The following is an 11122-nucleotide window of genomic DNA, read 5'->3' on the forward strand; positions in this document are numbered from 1 at the left end:
AAGTTTGTGCAGCTGTTTACATAATAAGGGCAACGTTTTCATAGCGCTGAAGGATTTATGTGCAAAAAGTACCGTAAACCTCATTATAATCTCACAGTGTAAATTCATTACAAAAAAAGGTTTATGGTAAGATTTGCACTTTGCACTTTGCTTTTGCACTATGGCTGTTAAAAACATAACTTGTATTATCCAGGCTCTCTCCTCTTTTCCTCTCCTCCTCTCCTCCTCTTCACCTCACCTCTCCTCTTCTCTCCTCTCTTCCTCTCCTCTCCTCTCTTCTCCTTGTCCTCTCCTCTCCTCTTCTCTCCTCCTCCTCTCCACTATTCTCCTCCTCCTCTCCTCTTCTCTCCTCTCTTCCTCTCCTCTCCTCTCCTCTCCTCTTCTCTCCTCCTCCTCTCCACTATTCTCCTCCTCTCCTCTCCCTCTCCTCTCTCCCCTCTCCTTTCCTCTCTCTCCTCTCCTCTCCCCCTCTCCTCTCCCTCTCCCTCTCCCCTCTCCTCTCCCTCTCCTCTCCTCTCCTCTCCTCTCTCCTCTCCTCTCCCTCCCCTCCTCCCTCTCCCTCTCCTCTCCTCTCCTCTCCTCTCCTCTCCTCTCCTCTCCCTCCTCTCCTCTCCTCTCCTCTCCCTCCTCCTCTCCTCTCCTCCTCCTCTCCTCTCCTCTCTCTCCTCTCTCTCCTCTCCTCCTCTCCCTCTCCTCTCCTCTCCTCTCCACTATTCTCCTCTCCCTCTCCTCTCCTCTCCCTCTCCTCCCTCTCCTCTCCTCTCCTCTCCTCTCCTCTCCTCTCCTCTCCTCTCCCTCTCCTCTCCTCTCCTCTCCTCCTCTCCTCTCCTATCTTCTCCTCGTCCTCTCCTCTCCTCTTCTCTCCTCCTCCTCTCCACTATTCTCCTCCTCCTCTCCTCTCCTTGCTCTTTCATTCCAAACACAGTTTTAAGGGTGCAGTCCGCCAAAAGGAAATTATTTTACTCTGACAAAGGCCAAGAGGCTGAGCTTTTTCTCTGATGGAGGCCAATAGGCCGACATGAAAGCTTTAATAAAATATATCATACGCATCATAAATAAGGCATTATTCACAAACACCTGCAACTAGATAAATCAGATGTGCTAGTGCTTTTTGGAATATTCAAATCACTACCTGAATCTTCAACTCTAATTGACCCCAGCCCTAACAGACAGTTAGCTCTCACACAGGTCCAGTAGGAAATGGACCGGGAGGGTTAAAGGATGACAGAGAGAGAAAAAGAGAGGGCGGAGTCTTCTTCTTCTATGACATCATGACGGTCCTCAAACAAACGTCTCAAGTGCATGTCGCCACCTACTGTGCTGGAATGTTCCATCAATCATGATCTGGCCAATGTTGTACTACCATGAAAATAAAATGTAAAACCAAATAAATACCAAACTTCTCTGTACCTGGCATCCACCAAATACTGTGTTCTCCCCCACAATTACAGCACTTAACCTTCACATTGCTTCCACATTCACTGTAATCATGCTCCCCTCCACACTTGGCACATCTTCTCTTTCCTTTACAATGAGCAACTACATGTCCCATTCTTTGGCATTTAAAACACTGCAGTTTATATGGATCAAATTCTCTAACATTGAAACTAAAGAATCCTTTCTGTACCTTTCCTGGCCAAGACTTTCTCAAACCTCACAATCACTGATAGGCTTTCACTTCTTTGACCCTCTTTCCTACTGATCAACCTGTTGGCCTCAATCACTCTGCCTCCCTTCACATTTTCTTTAATATTATCTGTGGACATAGATATTGGGACCCCAGGGATGACTCCCCTCAATCTAGCAGAAGCACCAGGGACATGGCTTTTAATCTTCTTCCCATTAAGCTTTTCCATTTTCAGAATCTTCTCTTGCTGAGCCTGGCTACCACACAATATTAACAATCTACCATTTCCAATGAACCCAGCTAATTTCACTTCCCCTACCTCTTTCTCTACGGCATTAGTGGGTCAGAGAGGGTGGAAGTGAGGCTCTGTGGTCTCATCCAACACCATCACCACTTTCCACTCCAACACTTCACTACTCTTGCTTCCTACCTTGACCCTCTTTGTGCTTTCTATACTAGACGCTTCACTGCTTTCTGTATCATGATCTCTCTTCTTCCTGTGTCTTCCTGTATCATGATCTCTCTTCTTCCTGTGTCTTTCTGTATAATGATCTCTCTTCTTCCTGTGTCTTTCTATATCATGATCTCTCTTCTTCCTGTGTCTTTCTGTATCATGATCTCTCTTCTTCCTGTGTCTTTTTTTATCGTGATCTCTCTTCTTTCTGTGTCTTTCTGTATCATGATCTCACTTCTTCCTGTGTCTTCCTGTATCATGATCTCTCTTCTTCATGTGTCTTTCTGTATCATGATCTCTCTTCTTCCTGTGTCTTTTTTTATCATGATCTCTCTTCTTCCTGTGTCTTTCTTTATCATGATCTCTCTTCTTCCTGTGTCTTTCTGTATCATGATCTCTCTTCTTTCTGTGTCTTTCTGTATCATGATCTCTCTTCTTCCTGTGTCTTTCTCTATCAGGATCTCTCTTCTTCCTGTGTCTTTCTGTATCATGATCTCTCTTCTTCCTGTGTCTTTCTGTATCATGATCTCTCTTCTTCCTGTGTCTTTCTGTATCATGATCTCTCTTCTTCCTGTGTCTTTCTGTATCATGATCTCTCTTCTTCCTGTGTCTTCCTGTATCAAGATCTCTCTTCTTCCTGTGTCTTTCCACCACCGACCATTCAGGTCCTTGACCCTCATCCTCCCGCTCCATACCATCAGAACTGACAGCCATATTGTTCTCATTCCATCACAGCTGTTGCTTCACCAACATTTTATCCACTTCCTCCATTTTGTCCTCACTACTCGCCGCCATTTCTGACCTCCAACCATTCGGGGTTCCAGAGGGAGGGGTCTGACTGGACGGGTCCTTAAAAAGGGAGAGGTGGGAGAGGTAGGACTCAACTCACAGGCAGGATTTCAGAAAGTGAGATTTCAACATCTGTTCATCTGATACTGTATGTGTCTGTATCCCAAATATCACTCTATTCCCTATGTAGTGCTCTACTTTTGACCCTTAGTGAATATGTGGCCCTGAACAAATGTAGTGCACTTGTTTTGAAGGATCGTGCCAATTCCACAAACTCCCAATTACCCTCTGGACAAGCCCCCCTCCTGCTAACTCACCACACCTGAACTCACTCTGTCAATCACCAATTCCTCTCCCATTCTTCTGGTATATAAGCAGCTTGTTTTATCTGTGTTTGTTCAAGATTTGTAGTGGCCCAGTTCCTTTATTGTTCCTGTTGTTGTGTGTCCTGGCTAAAGTAAGTGCCTTCTATTGTGTGATTCTAACTTTTGTACATTTTTAGGTTGATGTCTACACTGTCTCAGAACATTTCCTGCAGTGCAGCATAATATCCTGTTTATCCTAGCTTGTGTATTGTTATATGGTGTAGCTAGCCCAGTATTTAGACCTTTTTGATTAATTTAAGTGTAAGGGAATTGAGACAGCTTGTGAGATGAGTCATGGTCCAATGATGGTACCGGCTAGCAGAATGTGTCTTACGTCTATAATCCGGTAGACTGTTCTGATTGGTTGCTATTTGCACCGCGGAGCAGTGAACAAGAAACTATGAAATCTGGAATTTACATTTCACCCCCTCCCCCAAATCAAAATCTAAAATGGTTGTGATCAGTTTGCACGTCTGTCTAGCTAATCTGCCTCGCATAATGGGCACCGTACTGCCCCAGACTGGAAGTGGAGGAAACATGTATGAAGCCAGAGGCTGTGGTTGAACTAGATTTAATGACTTATTGATCACTGGTTAGATCACAGTTTGCGTCGCTATCAGAACCATCTAGCGGATTATGGATGTAGCTTCAGAGGTGGGACATATGCTGCTAGCAGGTACCTCATTGAACCATTCGTCATCTCGCAAACTGTTGCTATGGAATGCCCTTAAACCTTGCTTCATTAGTTAATAAAAAGGTATAATGTTGGGCTGGCGTAGCCTACTTGAGATACTGCTGTTATTAGTTATGGCACTGGTCAATCATGTATGTTAATGTGGTGTATTCCCTCCAGGAACACAACAGCTATCAAGGCCTTACCTGCCGGCCGTTTGTACTGTGCCTTTATTTTTAGTTGGATAATTATAAAACAAAACCGTATTGAAGTTTGTCTTCAACCATAGTTCCTGCATTCTGACAGATGCGTCGTAGTGACAATAACATAGCTGCAGGGAATTCCTCAATTTGTGAACTAGGCCTTAATTACTTCTGTATGAGTGGAGAGAAATACCCCCCCAACACCCCAGAAATTCTCATCATTGCATAGGGAATAGGGTGCCATTTTGGAAAGCAGACATATTCCTGTGGTGATCTACTGTATGGGGATGACGATACCTGGTATTCCTTAGCCCTTCATTAGTTGAATCTGCTCTGATTAGGTAGTACCGAAATCCATCTGATAAGTGGAATGGCTGAGGGTACTTGAGGAAAGGTTAGGGGAACACTGCACTCCGAGTTTGGAAAATGCTGTTTGAAAAAAACGAGTTTGGAAAATGCTGCCTTAATAGTTGTATAGGTTTTGTACATAACACAGGGTTTCCTTAACCTCTCCTCTGGTACCTCCAGCCATACAGTAGGTTATGTACCTAACACAGGGTTTCCTTAACCTCTTCTCTGGTACCTCCAGCCATACAGTAGGTTATGTACCTAACACAGGGTTACCTTAACCTCTCCTCTGGTACCTCCAGCCATACAGTAGGTTTTGTACCTAACACAGGGTTTCCTTAACCTCTCCTCTGGTACCCCCAGCCATTCCACTGATTTGAAGTATTACAGTACAATCACAGCTGATTCTAATGGTCAACTAATCTCTCTCTCTTTCTCTCTCTTTCTCTCTCTTTCTCTGTCTCTCTGTCTCTCTGTCTCTCTGTCTCTCTGTCTCTCTGTCTCTCTGTCTCTCTGTCTCTCTGTCTCTCTGTCTCTCTGTCTCTCTGTCTCTCTGTCTCTCTGTCTCTCTGTCTCTCTGTCTCTCTGTCTCTCTGTCTCTCTGTCTCTCTGTCTCTCTGTCTCTCTGTCTCTCTGTCTCTCTGTCTCTCTGTCTCTCTGTCTCTCTGTCTCTCTGTCTCTCTGTCTCTCTGTCTCTCCCTGTCTCAGAAGACTATCACCATGGCGATATTGACCATCATTCTGCTTGTCAGCATGGCTTTGGCTCTGGGAGATGCCTTTATTCCGATAGGTAAGAGTGACATACCTCACACTTACTCACCAACATTTTTATTTAAAAACCATAAACATTATCTGTCCTATTTCACGCAAGTACAAGTGTGTATTAATACGTAGGTGTGAATTGAAAAAAATGTTTCTTTGCATATCCAATTCTCCCTGGGACACAAGCCATTATCAAACCGTGACACTGGAGAAATTAAGGTTGTGGTTTGCTCAAGGGCAAATAGACAGATATTTAAACTTGTCAGCTGAGGGATTCAAACTAGCAACCTTTCGGTTACCGTCCAAAACTTTCGGTTACCTTCCACTCCTCTAGTTCCAGAGATGTATATTGGTGTCTAGATGCTGGAGTGTTGAGGTATTCTGATATGAAAGGTTTGGTCCTTCAACTGGATGGATGCATGATTGGATTGTCAACCAACTATCAGGAAATAACACTGATATAATTTACCCCACTTTTACAGTCTTGGTTTCATCAGCTGTTGTACAATATGATGCAAAACTGAATTTTGACTGCACTGGGCTTTTAAACAAGTAGCGGAATTTCAATATTTAGCCAGGAAGTCCCTTGAGATTGACATCCCAAGCTTCCAGAATGTATGTCCAGCAAAGGATATTATGTCCATGTATACGTCCATACATTCTCCAACTATGTTATGTCCACATCATGTATGCAGGTGGTATGCGACCCAAGACCCGCTGTGAGCATTTAAGAGATTCCAAGAAAAACAGCCCGCCTGGAACCTACATCCCAACTTGTGACGACGATGGACAATACACCCCTGAGCAATGTTCAGGATCTACAGGTTACCACACTCATAAACAAACTAAATTATCCAATTTAGTTGAATTTGATAATTGAATTTGTATTACACTAACATTTGTAATTATGTCAATATTATATATGCAACAGGTTTTTAACATGTCCATTTCTGGTAGGTTCCTGTTGGTGTGTGACCTGTAATGGACAAATGATCAAGGGTACCTTGACTCCACCAGGCACTGCTAACACCATCTGTGCCACCCTGGTAAACACACACATTCTCTCTCATTCAGTAAATGTTAATTATTTGCAGCTGGTTCTGAATGTTGTTAATGTTTGTTTTGTCTGTAATTGTAGATTTGCTCGTAGATGAATGGCGTTGGAACGAAGACGTTAAAAATACTTTGACAGTTTCTTTACTGTTCTACAGGAACTGCTTCCCATTCCATACAAATAAATAAATGAAGAAATCCTGAGAGAATTTAAACTTATAATGATTGGCTTTATTTATTGCTGGTTTGATATGCTGTACAATTTATTTGAACCGGTCCATTTCTGGGAAATGGAGGAAGGAGTGTCAGTCTTTTAAATGAACCCTTTACATTAACTTTAGAAGACAACATATTTTGCTACAACGGTACAACAAGTACCATCTTACACAAGAAGCCTTACAAGATAGGATGGAAGGCAAATGGTTCTATTCCCTACATGACCAGAGCCCTATGGCCAGATTATGGTATTTTTTGTGCTTTGCACAATTCTTGCACTAGTAAAATGTGACACTAAGTATCTTCTTACACTAGAAAACGTACACTTTACTGGGAGACATTTTGATGGATTAGTGCAGTGTTATAAATGGGAGATATGTTCAACAGTTTTGGAAGCTATAGCCTACCTCAAGCTGGTCCCCCTCTGATTCAGAGCCCAGAGAATCAGATCCGAACTCACTGGTTCTGGTGGATGGGATACCGTCTGGGGGGCTTGGACTGTCGATGGTCCTAAAGTCATTTGGAGAGGTCAATTGAAGAGGTACATTTTTATAAGCTCAGCATAACTACCATTTCTTGTTTTCTCAAATGTCAACCAAAGCTTAACATAGTTTGTCTATTGTGCTTCACTGAAGTGTAGGGGGTCAGTGCTTTCAGTTGTCGACATTCCAACTGGAGAAGATTATTGGCTTCCACCGAGGAAACCCTAGGAAGACAAAGAGGAAAAATATCAGTGTTAGGGAAACTAAAACTAGCTTCAGGGTATTTTGTGTGCAAATGCAAATAGTTATTATCTGAGATATTTTATATTCACCTTAACAGATTGTGACCCCAGCTAGGAGTGAAAGAGCAGCGAGGTTTCCCAGGACCCGCCTTCCTTTCGTCCTTCTTCCAAACCAAGTAATTCTCCCGGATGTCGTAACACTTGGTCCCCTTCTTAATTCTCCTCCGGTAGCTCTCCTTTTGTTTCTCCTGCGCCTTGTCCAGTAGTCTCCTACACGGGAGACACACACCCCCCCCAACCCCCCAGAAATTTTCCTCACTGTATAGGGAATAGGGTGCCATTTTAGATAGCAGACATATTCCTGTGATAATCTACTGTATGTGGCGGAAGATACCTGGTATTCCTTAGCCCTTCATTAGTTGAATCTGCTCTGATTAGGTAGTACTGGAATACATCTGATAAGTGGAATGGCTGGGGTACTTGGTGAGGTTAAGGGAACACTGCACTCCCCTACACTCTGAAGGACTCACTGAATTTGTCTTCATGGCTTCTCTCTCAGGAGACTCACCATGGCCATGTTGACCGTTCTTCTGCTTCTCAGTGCTGCCTTTGCTCTGGGAGACGCAAGTAAGAGTCCACTTTACATGATTCATTCTGTATTTGTTTTGTTGTAGCAGAGGTGACTGACATACTAATAATATTGTAGTTGTGATTTGTAGAGCCGTCTCGACTAGCCTTTAAAGCCGGCTGCAACTTCTCTTTACAGTTTAATCAGGAAACCGCTTGTGTCCCCGCGGTTGGACTGACTATGGATCACGCTGCTTCATGTTTGTCAAGACTGCAAGGACCTGGCCTGAAGCAGAGGTATCATGCTTACTATCTACTGTGAATTAAGCAAAATAATGTTCAATTGAAATCAACTATTTTCTTTGACATTACCTTAGAAGTTATATTTTCTATACTGGCAACACATGCCTCATGTAAAATACTGAACTTCCCTGTTAATCATTATGAAATGCGTTTGTCCCTTTCTACTGCTTTCTCTAGCGGCATTGTATGTCCCTTGGAGCAAACCTGGCGTCTGTGCATAGCTCTGAGGAGGCGCAATTTCTACAGGATGTAGTGTCTTCCAAGACTGGCAGTTTCACTGCTACCTGGCTTGGAGGAATTGATACTATTCTGGGACTGGTGGGAAAGGTACCCAGTTATCATACTTAAGTCAGAGCGATTTAATGCCTTAATAGAAAACGCCAGGGTTGTGGGTTCGATTCGCACGGGGGGCCAGTATAAAAAAAATATGTATTCACTAACTGTAAGTCGCTCTGGATAAGAGCGTCTACCAAATGACGTAAATGTAAAAAGCTTATGTGACATCACAGGGTAGGATTAAAAGTGACAAACTGTTTCTAGCCAGAGTATTTTTTTGCGCCCCATGTCTCCGTATCTGTTTGAAAATCATGGCTTGAACTTTTGATGTCACCGGGTAACGTTTGACCTTTATATATATTTTTGTAAAAAACGTAGATGCGTTTTCACATGTTGCGCTGGAGATAGTTCTCATTATGTTAAAGTGGTGAATTTTAAATTGACTTAAGTAGCAAAAGATCACTTAAATAAGTGTTCCTGGACAGCCAGGGGCACACTCCATGTACCATCTATAAATGCAGTATTTGTGTTTAGTGACTCTGCCAGCATGATGACAGCAGCTTCGGCGTCCATTCAGCTGTGACACGTTCTGAATTAGATTTGACCAACATTGCACAACTGTTAGGTCAATCCATTGTTTTGGTAAAAAGTGCTCTACTGCAGTAAGTTTGGTTGGGAGTTATTGATTGATTGATGCCACTGCAGTGTCCATTAACACATAGTGGGGTAGTATTGTAGGAAAGATCAGTATTCACTAACACACTGGGTATAGTGTCTAGAACCAAAAACGGTTCTTTGGCTGTCCCCATAGGAGAACCCTTTTGAATAACACTTTTCCACAGAGGGAAAGGGTTCTACCTGGATCCAAAAAGGGTTCTTCTATGGGGACAGCCACGGAGCCCTTTTGGAAACCCATTTTCTAAGAGCGTAGATGGATCAGTATCCATTAACACAGTGGGATATCTTTCATTCTGAGACCTCACTACTTCCCCACAGGACAGGCTATGGTTCTGGAGTGATGGAGCTAACTTTGATTACCAGAACTGGAAACAAGGAGAGCCCAATAACAATGTTGGCAGAGAGCCATGTATTGTGATGAACTTTGGAGGTACAGTAAGCCCACTATCACGTTCAACTTTATTCATAGTCCATTTAACAAATCTCACACTATTCTGTTTACATCGGTGTTAATTTCTGTCCCGTGTTTCCTCTGAAGGTGAACATGGCTGGAACGATCTAGAATGTGGAAATATATGGATTCAGCAAAAATACCCTTACGAGGAAGAAGTAGAGTTTAAGGACGTCTATCCTCATCTTCCAGTGATCAGGAGGGTCATTATTCCATCAGAGATGAAGATGAATGAATAATAGAGCGAGGACAAGCAGAAAATACATAAAGATTAATCCAAAAGTAAGAAGAAAACGACACGTCTGGAAACTAAGGGTAGAGTGAGGTTCAGGAGGATGGAATTTGAAGATGATGATCAGAGTGATTCAGAAGAGATCATGGGTGGATATGACCCTGTGATCAGACGGAGGTTGGCCAGAGCGGAAAGACGGGGTGTTGGAAGAAGGATACAAGAGATCCGAACTCTGATGAAAGTGAAGATGGAGACAGCGATGAAGATTTGGAGATTTAAAGGTGCTTCACGTTCAAGAGGATTTTATCCTACAATGACTAGCACAGAAGAAATAGAAAGAGATATGGATCGATGCTTGGATAAGTCGAATAATTTAGAAGTAAGAGAATTGGAAGAACAACTCGAGAAGCTGAAGATACAGAAGGAAAAACTGCTGAAAAAAGGATCCCAAGAAAAGGGAGCACAAGTAAGAAGATGCCAGTGATAATCCGAGGACAGAACCTGGAGTATAAGCCTTTGCAGAATACCGATATGTCAGATATACTTGAGAAGCTGCCTATTCTTCAAGATGGAGCACATCCTTGGATTTCAAAGTTGGAAGAAATTACGGTGGGAACACAGTCTGCCATAGGAGACATTAAGAGACTTTTGGCTAATCTCCTTGGGATTCCAGGTATGGAATACATTTTCAGAGAGCTGGACTTAATTGATATGTGGGGACTGCGGTGAATGATCCTGAGTTGTTAGCTGCAAGTAGAAATTGGCTGTGGAGAGCACTGAAAGATACGTTTCCAACAAATATGCATCCTGACAACATTCTGATTGACCCACTAGGACAACAAGAAAATCCGAGAGCCTATGTGTCGAGCTCATCACGTGTGGATAAATAATACTGGAAATGATCCAGATGTGAGTCAAATAGAGCAGTCAATTTTGCGAGCCAAACTGCAGATGGGACTGCCCTCACCAGTAAGGAGCAAACTGGCAGAGGTGGTTGGACTTGGAAGCATGGCAAAAGGTATCTATACAGATCATATAGCCCATCAAGTGGATCTATACAGGAAAAAGGAACACAACCAGAAAGAACAGGACCAAGAAACTCTCAGAAAACTAAATCAAATACAGCTGGTGGAGAATAAGAAGGAGAAGAAACAAGCTTTGATTATGCAGAATCAGTGTTCACCAAATCAACAATCACTGCCCCAGGTCCAACCGCAATTGTCCCAGACACCACTAGTAAGACCAGTTGTTTCATATCCACAGCCAGTTTCCGGACAGACACAGAATTGGAGAGGAAGAGGACGAGAAGGCTTAGGAAGAGGAAGAGGAGGTAGATTTAATCCATACTTCCAGCAATCTTCAGAAGTGTGTTATAATTGTGGACAGGTTGGTCACTTTGCC

At 43.0% G+C, this 11122-nt stretch overlaps 1 long non-coding RNA gene across 1 annotated transcript; it reads left to right on the plus strand.

The window, feature by feature from the left end:
• Positions 1-3273: 3273 nt before the first annotated feature.
• LOC123485578 lies at positions 3274-9371 on the plus strand. Its single transcript, XR_006659067.1, has 5 exons — positions 3274-3327; positions 7774-7841; positions 7981-8078; positions 8262-8411; positions 9357-9371. It is a non-coding gene; the product is annotated as an uncharacterized LOC123485578 (long non-coding RNA).
• The last annotated feature ends 1751 nt before the right edge of the window (positions 9372-11122 follow it).

The sequence above is a fragment of the Coregonus clupeaformis genome, unplaced genomic scaffold (genome assembly GCF_020615455.1).
Source record: "Coregonus clupeaformis isolate EN_2021a unplaced genomic scaffold, ASM2061545v1 scaf0744, whole genome shotgun sequence".
Taxonomy (NCBI): Eukaryota; Metazoa; Chordata; class Actinopteri; order Salmoniformes; family Salmonidae; genus Coregonus; species Coregonus clupeaformis.